This window comes from Haemaphysalis longicornis, unplaced genomic scaffold (assembly GCF_048455015.1).
Source record: "Haemaphysalis longicornis isolate Haplotype H1 unplaced genomic scaffold, Haemaphysalis longicornis Haplotype H1 scaffold_2, whole genome shotgun sequence".
Classification (NCBI taxonomy): domain Eukaryota; kingdom Metazoa; phylum Arthropoda; class Arachnida; order Ixodida; family Ixodidae; genus Haemaphysalis; species Haemaphysalis longicornis.
This window is the reverse complement of record NW_027526295.1, coordinates 70,400,747-70,418,480: the sequence shown is the minus strand read 5'-3', so window position 1 is coordinate 70,418,480 and position 17,734 is coordinate 70,400,747. Positions and strand designations below refer to the sequence as shown.

The 17,734-nt window shown below is 47.5% G+C and overlaps 1 long non-coding RNA gene across 1 annotated transcript; it reads right to left on the bottom strand.

Annotated features, from left to right (window-relative positions):
- Window positions 1–7,174: 7,174 nt before the first annotated feature.
- Window positions 7,175–14,018, bottom strand: LOC144167177 (uncharacterized). Its single transcript, XR_013321874.1, has 2 exons — window positions 13,709–14,018; window positions 7,175–7,559 (listed from the first exon to the last, which is right to left on the bottom strand). It is a non-coding gene; the product is annotated as an uncharacterized LOC144167177 (long non-coding RNA).
- Window positions 14,019–17,734: the final 3,716 nt, after the last annotated feature.

Genomic DNA, 17,734 nt, shown 5'->3' with positions numbered 1-17,734 from the left:
CGCTCAGTAACCTCAAGCCTTCTACATTTATTATTTATTTACTCTCACTGTCTCTACTGAACAGCGTGGTTCTAGGCGGAACATTTGGCGTGGTCGTCAGCGCGCCCGGACGGGCACGCAACTCGCTTTCACTCTGCTTATCTACCTTTCATTCTCACCCGGTTGCTAATAACGAGTGGCCTAGGCGTGCTTTTGTTTAGTTTACCAAATTAAGCGACATTACGTTGTTATTTAAAAGTCACGCAAAACACATATTTTACGGCGATGTTTTATGAAGGGATTTCAAGTCGCCCTGTGTTCTTTCCCATGTGAAAAACAATTAATGGCCTATTGCGCGAAAAACCCGGAATCGGCGTCCAGAGTCCGCAGCCGAGGAACGGCTCTCTTAAGCCCCCAAGGGCACCGGCGCGATGCACGTCCTAGCAGAAGTATATTTATTTATTTATTTATTTATTTATCATTTATTTTTGTTTATTAATTAATTATTTTAATATCTCAAAGATCTGGACAACAGACATTATATGAAGGGTGAACTCAAAAAAAAAATTCCCGCGCCTTCCCGCGAGGGGAACACGAGTAAATGCAGAGCATCGGGGCCTCAGTACTGGTTGAAGGCAATGTTGTTTCCATCGCTTCTTCCGTGATGCTGGAGTAGCAGACACGAGTAAACGTGGGCACGAGCGTCAACCATAGGGAGCCTACATGCGCCGCGCCTTCGTCGTTTAGGGTGGCGACAGCAGAGTCCAAGGTTTCCTAACGGCGGCTGTGGCGGCCGTCAAACCTGACGGGCCGCCATATTGTTCCCCTAGTGCCCGCCCGACCTAGGCAGCCGGCGTGCGCCGCGGCTACGAAGGCGCGGAACAGGCTATCTCTAGCACGACCTGCTTCGAAACGATCGTGCGTGGTTATGGCCAAGCAGCTTTCCAAAAACTTACTGCTGCTGGGCGCAATTGAGATCGTGGGATCATTCGTTTAATGCGGCATTCACGTCCTTGGTAAAGGCTTGCCAGTGCCTCCTTTGGAAGCACTAGATGTGCGTAGAAGCGCGCGACTACGCGATTTTTCGTGCCTGGAGCTCCATGTGGCGCGTAGCCGGTGTATCTTATTTTTCACATGCAGAATCGTGCTACGGTGCAATTATTTTTCGCAGGTAAGTTCGGTGGCAAGCAGGAAATATATCTCAGATTACATGACATTAGTCGAGAATAAAAACACGTCGTAAGCAACTGACATAATGGAGAGCAACGTCTCGAGAGAAAGGGGCAATGTGAATGGAGGCACACCAGTGTTCTTGGTTTTGAATGCCTTTTTCAGGCTGGTACTGAGAAGCAGAAAAAGAAAATGTTAGCAGGAAAATATTTCACAGCTTTTTTGAACACACTATAATTCAAATACACAAATGAGGCATCAATTTGTCTTTATTACCACTGTACGGCAATGAAGTTGCATAGAGTCACTAACAAAGGCACAGTCCTGAATTACGATTGAATGTACCACTCAACTCGTTCAAGTGTCCTCACATAAAAAAATTGATCGCAGCTGCGTATCTTGTCGGCGCTGTCGGTATCTTGTCGGTGCTGCTCAAAACTTGAATCTTCAAAATGTGCCTAGAAGAAAAAAGCCAATCTTAACAATATTTGAAAACCACATATTGCACTTGAATTTCTAACTCGCGAGGCAGAATGCTTGCTCTCGCGCGTTTTTTTACCTTTTGAAATGGAAATTGTTTATGCCCTCTAACTAATGCACTACGGCAATTTTTATGGGGCAGTTCGCCACAGAAATCTTTGCAGACTTTAGTGACCCCTCATACGCAATTTGGCAGTGTTGCAAGAAAGAATCAATCATATATTCCACCCCCGTACGGAATATCAACACAAGCAACGCAGGGGACAATTTTTTCGGCGACCCGATGAATATCCAGCACACGGCAGCTTCAAAGTCGATTGCCGAACGCAGCTGAGGGATGAGACAATAATCTGAATTGCAGCGCGTTCGAAGATTGCGTAGATCGCTTTTGTCGCAGTGACGAGAATCGCGCCTTTTCTGTCGCAAGCGTGAACGGTTCGGGCCTTTCGGGGATGTTTTATAACCAGGCTTGGTTTTAAACCTTCACGTTTCATGCATGCGTAAAGCGGCATAATCGAGCCACGCAAACAATTCACTTGCGCGCACGCTGCATTTGCACGCTAAATTGCCGCTCGGCTACGTGCAGCCGTCGCTGGAAACCACCAAAACAGGCCATGGCCTGCGCTACCGGCGCTGCGGCGACGGAGGAGACGTTGAGGACACGACGACGCTCGCTGAAAGCGTTGTAGGTGCAGAGCACTTAAATAATAGAATATAGCTGCAAGTACGCGTGCAAAAAACATGAAGCGAGCTGCAATACTCACAGCGCGAACACGAAAAGCAGCAGTGGGCTCCCAGCGGTCCCTTTTCACTTGAACAAGCCAGCGCTTTCTTCGGTTCGGGCTGGCCAGGAAGCGGAACATCCGTGTGCCTTTTCTGCAATGGTTCGTACATTGCGGAACGCAACAGCCGGGCATTTTTGGTACTCAGACAACTCCCAACACGTTCACCGAGCTGGCATGGTTATGAAAAGCTTCCCGTGGTCAACAAAAGTCACCGTGAGTCACAGGCGGCAAGGACGCAGCCCTACGCACACGGCGGCAGTGAACCGACTGGGGAACAACATGGCGCGGTATCGGCCCCGTTGCTATGGCAACGTGTGCTGGCAACGCTGCCCGACGGCGGAAGGCGGCACGAGCTGTGTCAAAGAGTGGCACCACCCTAAACGACGAAGGCGCGGCGCATGTAGGCTCCCTAGTCAACCAAGGAAGGAGGGAGCAACGCAGTGACTGAAACACGAGCGACCGCTAGCCGCTATATTTGCAGCGCGCGCAGTAGAGGGAGAGCAGTACGGGGGGGGGGGGGGGGGGGGGGAGAGCGCGCATGCGCAAGCTGCGCGCGCCCTTCCACGCCCCGCCGCGCTGCTATCACGCACCTGTTACGCCGAGACCGTGACGGAGCGAACGGGCTGACTACGACGCATGCGCGCGCCAGCTGCTGTTGAGAGAGAGGAGGGAAGGAGAGACGCACCTGCTGCGGACGCGGAGCTGTTGACACCGTCCGACGCAGGAACAGGCGAGGCTAAGAAATGCTCTGCATTTAAAAAAGATCACCAGTAAAAACCACGCGAGGTACATGAATAAAGAACATGACAAAACATTGATTGCATTGTTGGCCAGCGTTTAAGCCGCACATACTCGCAGTGTTCGAACGCATTAAATGGTACATTGAGGACAAAAGCGGGCGTTCCGCGTCCGTTGTTCGTAACATCAACACGGCTGTTAACCTACCATAGGTGACCGGTAAAAAGCTCAAAGGCTCATGGGTGCGTCGTGTGCTCTTGCCACTTGCGGTTCGAGATCTCGCATGGCCTCCCGTACGCCAGCGCCTTTCACGCGCGTGTGTGCGTGTTGTTTACTTGTCACAGAGTGCTTGCCTTTCAGAGGAGCCTCTAGTAGGATTCATCGTCGTTATTCATTCAATGCGCGGTGCATGAGCGTTTTTTTTTTCTGTAGAAAGAGATAAACAACAAGCACACGCGCGCGGGAAAGCTGCTGGCTGGCGGGAGGCCAGGACAGCTCTCGAAACGAAAGTGGAAAGACTTCGCGGGAGCAGACAATGTACCCATGAGCCTTTGCGCTTTTTACCGGTTACCTATTGGCTGCTATGTGTTCCGTAGCGCCTTTACCCCGGCCGTTATGCTCCGCAGTAAGCTCCGTGACGCTATGGGGTTTGAAGCACCTCACTCGTGGCCGGCAGCAACTTCGCGGTAGCAAATGGTGGCTGTGTACCCCAAAACACTGCAGGTACCTCGCTTGGAATATTCTAAAACGTTCTCGCGGCGCAAAACGTGCAGGAGCTCTAACGGTGTACACTTGGGCATGAATGTTTTCGCATTCACAGCTTATTACACGAGCTTTGGTGTTCTATGATTATTTTTGTCATCGTTCTTTTGAGTTAGCTTTTTTCAAGCCGTTTTCAGCTCCTGGGGGTAGCTCGTTCTGTTGCAGAAACACTTCAGCAATAAGAGAGTGAGAAGACGAGGTATGTGTAAGTAAAAACGTTCTAACCACTACCACTGCTGGCGCGGCTCATACCCACGAACATGGCTTAGCGCGAAAAGTCCTAGGCCATCTCCATTAACGTGAAACCTTGGGAGAGCGCGAAGCATGGAGTATGGGCCGGTGTTTCACACAGCAAAATCGTTGCTAATGGGCAAGCGTACATCGCAGAAAAGAGCGTTTCTGGAGCCAACGAGCAGCGTTGACTCTCTCTTTCCACACGGCGTGCGCTGATTGGGCGCCAGAAAAGCGCCGGGAGGGGGGGGGGGAGCAATCATGCGCTTGCTGAGGCGGTGCACACCCGTTCTTGCGTTGAACCGGATTTAAACAATTAAATAAGAGACAGATTGGCCATAAGTTGCTTTTGCGTCACATGCCGCCGCTTGGCAAGAATTATGCTTTACAGGAAAAAACCTGGCATTTGAAACTGATTTCGAGACGGAATTTAACAAGTTTCTGTTATTAATGCAATTAAATCCTTAAAATTCATGTATTGTAAATTAGTTTAAATAATGCTAATTTCTTTTGTACCTGTTTTATTCATGATGCACTTCTTTTTTAGGGGAGAAGCCCCTTACAGGCCGGGGCTGTTGGCGTCTCCTGTCGTCGTCGTCGTAATCGCCGTCGTAATCGTCGTTTCATGTAGCCACGGAGCTAAAACACCGGGAAACTCGTTTACGCCTCGCGCTAGAAAGCACCGTGCTTCGCAGATCAGAAATTTTTACAGCAAAACTGTATACCTGTACCCCCCAACGGTTACATTTTTGTTTGAAAAAATGCCAAGGCGACAAGAATACACTTATATACACTGCATTCTTCGCCCCTCCTCGGGTTTCGCGTTAGAGTAGATGGCCTGGGATTTGGACCATCGTTTGACAACTTTATTTACCGTGACGATTGGAGACGGCGAGGACGGGAGACGCCGACAGCCCGAGCCCTTAAGGGGCTTTGCCCCTACACTGCGGGTAAAACTGAACATCCTTTTGGGCAGCAAAGGGAAAAAAGAGTGCATTACGGCTATCCCAACGAACGCATACTGAAGCAAGGATTAAGAAAAAAAAGCAGCGTATTCACAAAATTTACTGCTGGGCCAGTTGGTCTATAGTATTCGCGAAAATTGTTATCGCAGAACAGCCAATACACAGGAGAGATCGACGGGAAGGGTGGAGCCCGTTCGGCTCTATTGTGCTTTGCCTGTTCTGCGCGAACAGTTTTTACAAAGACTGGGTATCCATGTATCCATAGCTCCTTTGGGATGAGCCGGCATGCAGCCAGAGCTGAGCCTAAGACAATCTTCCAAGACTGCGATGTCGTCGCCGCAGCAAATCGCCCACGACTTGTACTCGAACATTGGTACTACGCTAGCCAACTGGTCACTAATCCTGCACTCAACAGGGTGTTTGGAAAGAGTCTTTAGTGACGCAACGGACACCGCTTACAGCTCCACCAAGACAGAGCATAGAGCTATGCGCAGTACCGTTGGCCGGCTGGGCAGCAACACGTGTGATTGAAAGATACACGGAAACTTTGATCAAAGATCCCGGGACATCTCCACTTTTTGAAACCTGAGGAGGAGCGAAGCATGCAGTCATGCAGTATATAAGTGTGTTCTTGGCGCATCGGCGTTTTTGCCAACGGAGATGGAACCGTTGGGGAGTGGAGGTACACAGCGCGTTGCTGTAAACGCCTCTTGTCTTTGAAGCACGAAGCTCTCTAGCGCGAGGCCTTGTAAAACGAGCGTTCTGGTGTTTTTTTAGCACGCACCGTTACGAAGCGCCCCAGCTGGAGGCGTAAACGAGTGTCCCGGTGTTTTTTTAGCACGCGTTACGTTCGAGTGAGAGGCGTAAAGGAGTGTCCCGGTGTTTTAGCACCGTGACTACATGAGACGACGGACGACGACAACGACGACATGAGACGCCGACAGCCCGAGCCCCTAAGGGGTTTTCCCGTAATATACTCAAGGCTGTCTCTTTCGTTTTTAGAGTGAGATGGGCGGTAGGTCCTCTCAGACGGGGCTCCCATCCCCAAACCCAGCAAAAACACATTTCCGCAACATCTCTCCGACTCATCGTGTGTGGGAAAGCTTTGAGCACGTGTTAATTAGATCGGGAAGTTGGGGAAGTTGGTACTGGAATAACTGAGGCGTGTTTCCTGTGTTCCTACCTTTTTTTTTTTACGCAAGGAAGCATGCCTCGGGTATCTTTGAGCACATGGTTCATCAACGCCTCGCCACCTACCACGAGACTAAAATCATCTACCCCTCATCATGTTTGGTTTCCAGCCGAAGCTCTCGAAATGGTGAGCCAGAATATTAGAAATCTAAAACAGTGGTCCGGTGGCTTGTATAACTGTCAGGTTCAAAAACGTTTACCACGTGAAATTAGACGCCCCACATAATGGCCTTAAATAACCTATGTGTTTCCAGTCAGATATTCTTGTTCGAATTTCCAGCGTTCAGAAGAGCCAGCCTAACGGTAGAAGAGCGAGTAAGGGAGAGAGAGAAAGGGAGGGAGAGAGGGAGGGAAGGAGGGAGGGAGGGAGGGAGGGAGGGAGGGAGGGAGGGAGGGAGGAGGCGGAGGGGCTCTAGAGCTGTTGGGATAAACTTAGAAAATTTTTATAGGATGGGGCAAGGTAAATTCGGCTCTAAAATTGAGATGGTCTTGCTCTTGTCGTGAGTCTTTTGGGGAGAGGAGCAGCAGGAGGAGCCTTGTGGGAGTCGGTATCGGAAGAGGGAAGAGACCCGTCGTTCTATACTCCTCGAGCAATACCCTTTAATAATCCAAGGAGGGCGACAAGGTAAAGGGTGGGGGTGTCCACAATATGAGAATTTATGGCTATTGTGGGCTCGTGGGGGGTGGGGGGAGGTATATATCTGTATCAAGGTAATCGTGGGCAAAACCAAACTACATGGTGTGGTGGTTGGCGCCTTCAATTTCCGTAGGGCTTAGGGCGCATGACTTGCATCGGGTAGGCGCTCATTTAGGAATACCTCAGTAGCTCTTGTGGATTCGGGTAAAGCAGAGATGAACCCAGGTGTGGGGAGGTTTTTGAGATGAAGCTTCTTTTATTTCTTATAGCGATGTATTGGCACAGCTGGCGAGAATGGGGCGTTGAAGTGATTGAACCTAAAGTCGTGCACGTCGTGCAACAAGAAGTCTTGTTTTCTATTCGCTATCCAGTCCTTTGTCACGTACAGTATAATATTTCGGTCAATGGCACGTCAAGCCCCTGAGAGCCCCGCTCTCTTTACCCACATAAACTCTACGTAATTCAAACATTGTTTTAACCGCGTGTGGCGACAGTAGCCTGGTTTGCACGAGCACCCCTCCACACAGTCCCGCTTGCATCTTCTAGGACGCTTACGTCCGCAAACATCCTCGCCGCAATTGCTGCTTCGGCATGGGCTCCACGATTCCCTGCTCCCGCAGCCTGCGATAACGAAAACAAACACGTCAGGTTATCAGAATTTTCGCATTCCGAATTCTGTCAGAATTTCCTAATCGGTAAAAAATTCCGAATAACATGCTTAAAGAAACGCAGGCGTCATAATGTTAAAAATTTAACTTCATGATAACCGAGCGATAGATGCACTTACGGGCATTGTTCATCGCCATACGATAACGAGATAAAAATGTAAACACGTCTAATAACGAGCAGCATATTAGGAGCCATTTTTAGGAGCACTTGACATAGCCATGGCCAGCACGGTAAGACGCGTGACAATATGAGCCATGCCAAAACACTACTTTCTCACGGACCTTCAAGCAAAAGATATATGCTAGAAGTACGCTTCCTTTTTTTGTGGATTCTTGCCTTGAGCACTCCCCGAACCGCGCACTAAAAAGCAGTATGAGGTAACATCTCCCGACATTTTATGAAGGGACGAATTACCCACCGCAGACTTTGTGTACTCCTCCATGCTAAAAGCGGCGTACCCCAACACTCTGAGCAACCACCTAAAATCCAACACAGGATCCTGTAGGCCCCGGCGTGCTCGGGAATAGAAGGGAAAATACAGGCGGGCCGGGTATCGCGAGGCTATACTTCGAACCGAGCGCCCGATGATTCCGACCTCGAAGAACCCACGCCAGTCCCCCCGGAATACTCGGCAATATTGGCATACTACATGGGTATCCGGTAAAGGTATCCCTCCGCCACACGAATCCCTGGCGAGAGCAGAGACCACCGACTGGAGACAGATGCAGGCAGGCACGTTCCCAAACATAAACGTGCTGAGCAAAAGCTATCCCACTTGATTGCAGACGCGTGCCCGTTGTGCCATCAAGAAGAAACCTCCCTTTACCACACTACATGGGAATGCCAGAGCACAACCGCTGTCCCCAAAATCAGAAACCCTAATGCGGAGTAATTGGAGGCACTGCTTGCTAGCGACAGCTGTGAAGACCAGATCGCTCTGATTCAGAGGACACACAAAGCAGCACAGGCCGTTGGAGCCCTGGACCAAAGGTACCACCCCTGCTGTCCTCGGAGGGAACTGTCGCACGTGGAGTGCAGCTGGTGGAGGGCTGCCCATCCACTAAAAATATTATAAATAAATGTTTTAGATGCGAAGCATCTCATGCTCGGGGCTGTGTCCCTCCCTCCCTCGTTGTCGTTGTCCGCCGTCCGCACTCTACTGCGCATGCGCGTCTCTTCAGCCCCGTCAGTGTTTGGACTGACGTCAGCGCAGTCCACTATAAAAAGAAATAGTTAGGCGGCGCCCGGTTTCGATCCCACGACTCTCTGGCCGCAACGGGAGGTACGTGGCGCTCTTCCCACTGCGCTACAAACCGAGACGGGAGCATGTGCTACGAACGCGCCTTATGTCCTTCACTCATTCAAACTACGTCAAGAAGCTACTGATACAACGAAGGCACGCGAAGCTGAACGTCAACGGAAACGACGAACTGAAAACTAAAGGGAACTTCAGTCGACTCCATGGCTGCTTCGCATACTACTCAGGGTTATCCTACGGGAAGATGATGTAATTTTTCCCTCCTCCTCCTCTCTATAAGAAATGCATGTTGGGAATTAGGCGGTCAAATGCATACAACACAATGTTCACGGGATAACCGAGATATTTCGTTCTACGTGGTACCTCCTTACCGTATTCCCAAGTCGAACTAACGGGTACGATGGATAATGGGGAGGTGTACTTCAGTTGTCTATCTTCACGCACTATCACCAGAGTTTGTTCGCAGAAACATTTTTACCCGTGCTACCCTCCGCCTGAATGATAATTGTGCCTCGCTACGAGAGAACTTTGTTGGTCTCGCAGTTCTTGGCGTGCCTTCGCTCATAGGTTCTCCTGTTTCCTCTTAAAGCACATCTTGACAATAATGAGTATTTCGTAATGCCAGTTACATAACAATACTGCTGTTTTCAGGTTCTTTGATGGAATGGAATTGTTCAACGCGAAACACGCCGATTTTCGCAGGAACATATTGTATCGCACTCATGGTTGCATGGTCGCACTCATTTTGTGGCGCTTTGATTTGGACCTCTCTGACTCCACAATTAAACTACGTCCCGGTCGCGGGCGCGGTTTACCGCTTTGTGAAAAATTACTCTGTACAATACTGTACCCCAACTATGAGCATCCGTTTGTTGTGTGGGCTGTTGCTAGGCTGTCGGTGGCAATGAAACACTTTGTGTTTACAAAGGTTTTTCCGGTGGGGCTGTCATGGTTGTTAGAATGTCCGTATGCATGGCTTGAATAGGACAATGATCTATTCGCCACCAGAAAAATAAAAGAAATGAATATATATATATATATATATATATATATATATATATATATATATATATATATATATATATATATATATATATATATATATATATATATATATATATATATATATATATATATATAGAGAGAGAGAGAGAGAGAGAGAGAGAGAGAATTTGCTCCGGTCGCACGAACTAATGTCTGTCCTTTTTCTGCTTGCGTAAATTTCAGGGGTGTTCTAACGATACTCTCCCCCCACCCCCCTGGCTACGCTCCTGTTAAGTGCGCCCCCTAGAACTGTTGACAAACTTACGAGTGAAATAAAAAAATCAAAGCAGTTTTGCTGAAAGTGAAAGCTGTCGTCAGGGCAAAGCAGTTATTCCTCAGAGTGGCTGTGGAGCCGCTGCCCGCTTTTGCTACCACCACTCGCGTTATTGCCCTCCCTGTCTTACTCCTCTCTTGATGAATTGAACAAAGGTTTGTTCCATGCGATTCAATTTACCCGCCTTCGCAGTGCTCGCGCTCCTCCTCTTGGGACAGCTCGCATAGTTTTCTTTGTTTTTTGTTCTGCCTGCAACAGCATGGGCGGGAGTTCTGATCTTTTAGGGGCGAAGCTCCTCTTGCTCGGGCCCTGTCCCATCCCTCATTTCTGCTGTATCCGGCACAGTAATGATGATTGTGGCAGGATCCCCCTAGGGATTGGCCAACCAAAGATTGGCCGAAGATGTCAAAATGTTCAACGCGTTCGTTGCTACCCAACAAGGAGGAGAGGAAGAAGAAGAGGTTGTCGTTCGTCGCCTGCGAGCTCAAGACTCGTACCGGGGGTACGCGACGCAAGACGCTCTGCAGAAGGCGACAGCCAAGGTGGCTTAAATGTCACACACCGCATTCGCCAACTTGCCCATGGAGATTCTCATCGTCCCAAACAAGTCCTACATAATCACCACAAACATCGACGTCGTCGATGGGCTTGTCAACGAAGCGGTGGAAAGCTTGACGTGTGGAGTCTTTATATCATGTATGGGCGAATGTTTCACGGTTTTACCGATAAGCATTTTAGCTTCGACCCTCTCATCATCATTCACTTCGTGGAGATGGCGGGATTTTTTTTGCGCTCGATTCCATCTCTCACATGCTGGAGCCTTCCTGCGCAATTATCAACGCGTCGTTTTTTAAGTGCCGATACCTTAATTAAGGGGCCCGGCTTGTCGTCGTGGTTCGTCCGATGTCACGCTATGTAGCCACCGAAGTCAAATGGCGTCAGGCACCCAAAACAGAGGCGTCAAAAAAATACCCGCGTGCCCCTCGTTCAGCATTCCGGTCAAAAGTTGGGGATACTTGATCAAGAGGTGTCTATAAGCAGAACCGTTCGAAACTCCTGCAACCACTGGAACTTGTCATACGTGTCCCCATTATTTAGCACAAAGAAAACTGCAGGTATATTTGGGGCAAAAATCCCGGGGAGGAGAGGAGCTTCGGAGAGGAGAGGACGAATGCCGGAGAGGAGAGGATCGTCGGCGAGGAGAGGAGGAATGCCGGAGATGAGAGGAGACAAGGAGAGGAAAGGAGGAGGAGGACGCGCATGCGCAGCGGGGGTGTGGACGCCATACGGCGGAGGGAGTGACTCGTCACGTGCCGGCCAAGGAAGACACCAGCAACACTGTCGCTCCAGGAGCTCTTAAAGGGTATGACACCACCGGGCGTTCAGCAAGCCGAGCATGCGCAGTGGGGGTGTGGACGGCGCACGGTGGAGGGACCATAAGCTGCTTTCACATCTAAAAATATGCTTCAAACAGGCTGCCACGAGCGACCCGACACGACCTAGACAGCGAGAGGGTGAGCGCTTTTGAGGGGCGATAAGTGTGAGCGTTAGCACAATCTACCAGTTCTGAGAGAATCTACAATGCAGGGACAACCACCCTGCTCTGAATAAGACCGACTATCACCATCGCCTCATCTTTATGTTCTCGTCTTCCCGAAACATAATCACCGCCTACTGGAGGTCTTCCTGGGTCTTCGGCTTTCGGAATAAACCGTCCTCCCCCACGAGTCTTCCGCTCCTCAATGTACACACGTATCTCAATCGACCTTATTCCATCACCGCCGACACACATCCGAACACGACAGATGGAAAGTAAATGAAGTATTAAGGAATTATTATAAACCGTTATAACGCGAACAGGGCCGTAGGGAAGGGGGCGGGGCTTATGGGCCTTCAGCAGCACTCCCCTCCCCCTTCCCGTAATTTTGTTGCGCTGCCTTACACAGCGACCAAGGCAACCACCTCCACAGGAAATCATCCTATAGGATTTCGTCTAGAACCCTACGAATCCTGTCTGGAAATCTCACCTATTCTCACTTGTTGGCCCGTTTCCCTCATGGCATTCCCAACTCCTCTGCCAGGCCTTCATCCACAGGGGTGTTCTGCGAGCTCGTGCTCCGCGACGCGACGCGACGGAAAGTCGTTGTTCACAACAAAGTAGGGGAGATTCGCGGGTGAAACCGTAGGTCTGGCTGCCTCAGTACCTTCATGCAATCAGGGCCGCCGCCGGACACCATGCAGTGAGCTAACGACTTCGGACTTCGTCTCTCTCCTCCTTCCGCCCCCCCCCCCTCCCCCCTCCTCTACATGGTGCGAATTTACCTGAGAATTTGCTGCTGCGGCGCCGTACATGAGGGAAAACGATCTATTGCCGCAGCAACAAAAATAGGCCATTTTGCTGCACGAGCGGCGCCGCAACAGCGACTGCGCAGGTAAATTCGCATCATGTAGAACGGGCTTTCTGTGTAAATGTACACTTTGTGGCCAGTGGCACTTTTGTTGCCCTGATCTAAGTATAATCTTCAAACTTTTTTTCGCCGCAACTGTACATTATGACGTATTTTTTGTGTGATTAATTTTGGTGCATTATCAATAGTACGCGATGGCTGACAAGCTGCTCCTGCACAATATATGGGCATAAAATTACTGCATGTGTGCGAAAATGAAAAAAATAGATTCTTGTATGACAGTGACAATAAAACAAAACGTTCAACCACGAGTTGCTTGTTCCGTGCTTCTCACAATTATAATGTCCACTCCGTGCTTTGTTACTTTTACATGACTTAGTTCTTTACTTCCAAGTTTTTTAATGAAATCTTCCTTAAGCATATTGGTTTATATTTGTTCTACATTTTTAAAATTTTAGGTGCTATTTTTTATGTACACAAAATATAAAATTGCAAGCATTGATAGCAGTTCTGCCACAATTCTCGGAACATGCGAATATTTTTTTATGAAATGGTTGTATTTTTCTGTTCTTGACAGTTAATAGTCATGTTTTTCAGTTAATAGTTATAAATTCCAGCGTATAGTTACTTATATTGCCAGTTAATGGTTATGTATTTGTCATAAAAATTTTAATCCCTTGAAAAATTATATAGAGTACGTCGAAAGGCAATCTCACGCTCGCCTCCGCCACCCCCCCCCCCCCCCTTCCCGAGCAAAATTTCTGGCAACGCCCCTGAACGCGACGATTGCACACGAGGCATGCCCCTGCGAAGACGAAGACATTTTCGTGACACGTACAGGATAAAACAATCCCGACAGACCTATCATTAGACAGAGAATCGCAAAGCTTAAAATAATATATAGTACTGCTTTGTCATTCGTTCAAGCGTCTCACCGCGTTTATAAATTTGTACTAAAATAGTTGATTCACACACGCACATAGCCATATGTGTAGTTTCACAGGGGTCCGCTAAATGAAGCTCTAAAAAGGCACAGAGTAGAAAGTCAAAACAACTTCTATTATTGCGCAGTTATTGAAATTTCGAAACGAGCAATGGTCAAGGTCCAGATGATTACCTGCATAGTACGGAGATTCCATTTGCCAAGTATTTTCCTGGTCCATGAGCCCAAATGGTACGTAATACCAGTTCATTTGACACCGCACCACAGAAATGCTAACGGCAAAAAGAGATAACAGGAAAAACTTTGTGGAGGATGCCATGGCTTGAACTCGCTGGTGTACTAATATACACCAGCATAACCGTTGCCTTAACTGCCGGTGTTATTATGCGGCCTCTTAAGTGCGAAAGCCAGATGGCATTTGTCGCGACGGTATTTTGTCCGCACTGCTCGAAATGGGCGCTCGGTTTCCCTCAAGCTATTTTCCGTTTAAATTGAAAGTGCCTGTAGCGTTGCATGGCTATTGTCGCAACATTTAGCCGTGTATCAAAAAACAAATGTGCGTTCAGAAACCAGAACAAAGGTCACTGTTGGGCGCAAACATGCTGCTATTCACAGCTGCAGCAGCTGCGCTACATTTCCAAAGGATGTGGATTGCAGACGAGATCTTGGGGTTTTTGCTTATTTGAATCTTCAGCTCTTTGTATCGCTGTACACGTAATTTCGGTTTTATGGCTCCAAAAAAGAGATTGTTACAGCTTCGTAAGTGTTTCTTAAAGCTGCTTAGAGGAGGATGCTACAAATTACCGGCAATATAAGCAAAAATTGAATAAAATTGGTGAAATATTTTATTGGACATGTTTAATGGCTGTGTAACTGACGTATTAACCTTAATTGTTACATTATTTCTATGCTTTCCAACGCGTTCAGGTCTATTGATACAGATTTATGAGACTTTTGAAGATATTAACAACACTTCAAAATTATTTTCACTTTTTCACTCCCTGTCCCTTGCGTCATCGCACTCTCTAGCCAAAACATGAGAAATCGCCGTTTTTAGGGATGATATAAACGACAAACCACCCTTTAAAGGGGTATTCTTGGTGTCTTTGTAGGAGGATGTAGCGGTGTCGGATAAAATTGCAGTGGGAATTAACCTTAGGGATGAAAAACATTTTACAGTGAGAGCAAGTTGCGATTTGGTGTTTTCTAAACTAATGAATTTTGAAATTACACAGATCACCACACAAAAATTGCCACATATTGAATTTTGGCTGTGAAATTTTTAGAACCCCTCCGTTTAAATTGGTTGTGGTGGGACATCGTTGCTGCTGTATTTCTCAACGCACCCAACATAAAATGTACTACAAAATAAAACACAATACGGTAAAGATAAATACAGATACATACATAACGATTCCATAACCGGCTGAATGCGTGTCACGCGGCTCTGCGTGGAGCGTTACTTGACATGTATGTCACTTGACATGCCATGTCTCATGGGATCACCATGTCTCACCGGAGTACGTAAGGCGGGATCACTCAATTCCATCTTGTTGTTTTAGGAAACCACTCGGTCGGGTCACCCTGGTACGCAACTGCGCATGCGATGGTTTCCTTCTGGATACTTCGATGACAACTCGGATCCTGCCTGCAGCGATCTGCTACTAAGCCTGGACTTGTCGTGGTTCGACGTCACCTTCACCACAGCTAACCAGGACTTGACAACTCTTACCCAAGAGTATAAAACCAAGCGCTCAGGGACACCGACTGCAGTCCGGCGGAGTACGCGAGGCGGGATCACTCATTCCATCTTGTTGTTTTAGGTGAGACTCAGTTTGCCTATTTCGGATAAATGGTTGCACGGCCTTTTGCTCCGCCGGACTGCACAATTCTTGTTCACATGATGTCTAGTGAAAACTTGTGTGTTGCCTGTAAGAAAGCGATTACGACTGATGTTCAAAGCCTGGCATGCTCAAAGTGTGATAATCTTTACCATTCCGGAACGTGTGCTGGCCTTACTAAGAAACGTTTAAAGCAGCTATCGCAAGACGAGCTGAAAGCCTGGTCATGCGCAACCTGTTCTTTTCAACAATCGTCTTCCTCTGACGAACATGAGGTATCTGCGCATGCGCTCGTGCCGGTGCCGTTGCCGGACAGGGGACATAGCAGCTCCGATAACGCATTGCTAGAAAAACTGATGTCTAAACCAGATCTAGTTCTCAGCCGGTTGGACGCGCTGGAAAGGAAACAGGAACAACAACTTGAAAAACACAGTGTTACTGATACCAAGATACAAAACCAGTCAAAGCTCATACAAGAAATTGAAAAAAAAAGCATTGAATTCGTATCATTGAGCATGAAAGATCTCGGTGTCAAGATAGAAACACAAAAAGAAGATATAAACGAGCTGCAAAAGAGGACGACCGCTCTGGAAGTTCAGCTAGCAGAAAAGAATTCACGCCTCAGCCAGCTGGAAAACAATGTCGAAAAGCTTGACATTTACTCGCGTAAGAACAATTTAGAAATACATGGCATACAGTTTCGGACAAATGAAAACCTAAGGGAAACAATTGCAACACTCGCTAGCAAGCTTGGCCTTTCTGTTCCTGGGCATGATGCTATAGAAGCTGTTCACAGAACTAAAGGTAAACCAACTACGGCTCCCCCCATACTTGTACGTTTCTCAAGTCGAGAAACGAGGGATAAATGGTTGGAGCAAAGGCTAGCTCTAAAGGGCGAAAAAATCTACGTGAACGAAAACATTACAGCCAAAGCAAGGAGACTCCTTTGGCTGGCGAAGGCGGAAGCTGAGATCAAAGGGTACAAATTTGTCTGGATCCGAGGTGGTCGAGTACTGGTGAAAAAAATTGAAGGCGCTCCGATTATCCACATTGACAACGAAAATGACCTGAGGAAACTTGTTTAGTATGGATAACACATTAAGTTCCTTTCAAGACTGGCTTGAAAGAAGGCGAGATTGGCAAACTGAACAATCCAATCACACGACTTTAGACCTAATCCATATCAACGTGAGGAGTTTGCGCAAGCACTGGGATCTGCTACAGTTATATCTAAAAGAAACACTTGTAATTCTAGAAATACTCGTTCTTACGGAGATTAACATCACGGAACCGGAATGTCCTCAATTTACAATCGATAATTTTCAATCCTTCTCGCTTTGCAGAAAAAAAAGAAAGGGGGGAGGCGTAATGGTGTTTGTTAAGCAGGGCTGGTTATGCGAACAAATCCCAGTGTCTTTTGATGAGGCCGAAATACTTGTTTTGTCCCTGACTAGGTCGCAAGAAGAATTCCTAGTATTTGCAGTGTACCGGCCTCCTAACAGCAACTCTGAGGCGTTCTTTGAAGAGCTATACAGATTTCTGAAGAAGCATGGTACTAACCGACACACTATACTAGTGGGAGACATGAATATCGACATTTCAGGCAAGCTAAAAACCACTGCTACTAAATACCTTACGTTATTAGCGAGTCATGGGATAGAAAACCAGATTCTAGATTACACCAGAGAGGAGATAACAGGCGATAGGGTAACGAAAACATGCATCGACCATATTTCCACTAGGCTAAGCAAACATAATGTTTTGGAGTGTGTTATTAAGAAAAAGGTTGCTGACCATTATTTCACTACGTTGACAGTATTAGGTGAAGCGAATAAATACCGGAAGTCCGTGGATTGACAATGATATAATTGCTGTCTCGCACGTAAAGAGCCAACTTTTTATAAAATGTCAAAGAAACCCAACTGATTTACTCACGAGAGAGGAATTTAAACAAGTAAGAAATAAACTTACTGCAAAATTAAGGCTTGCAAAAAAGAAATATCAAATCACTGAATTTTCCCTTTGTAGAAAGAACACAAAGCAAACCTGGCAACTGGTGAACAAAATAATTGGCCGACCGCCAAAGGCTAATATTGATAAAGTTATCGCGGAAGCTTTCCCATGCCAAACTCCAGAAGTAGTAGCTAACAACTTTAGTGACCAGTTTTCAGGAGCGCTTCAAAAACTGCATCAAAATAACCTACAGCCTGTATATGTTCTAGAGTCTTCATCATGTTGTAATTCTGCCTATTTACCAATGGCCACAGAGTTTGACTTATGGCAGGCCATGCGAAGCATGCCCATTACCAAGTCTCCTGGCCTGGATGGAATACGATTACGGGATCTTGTGTGCAATTTC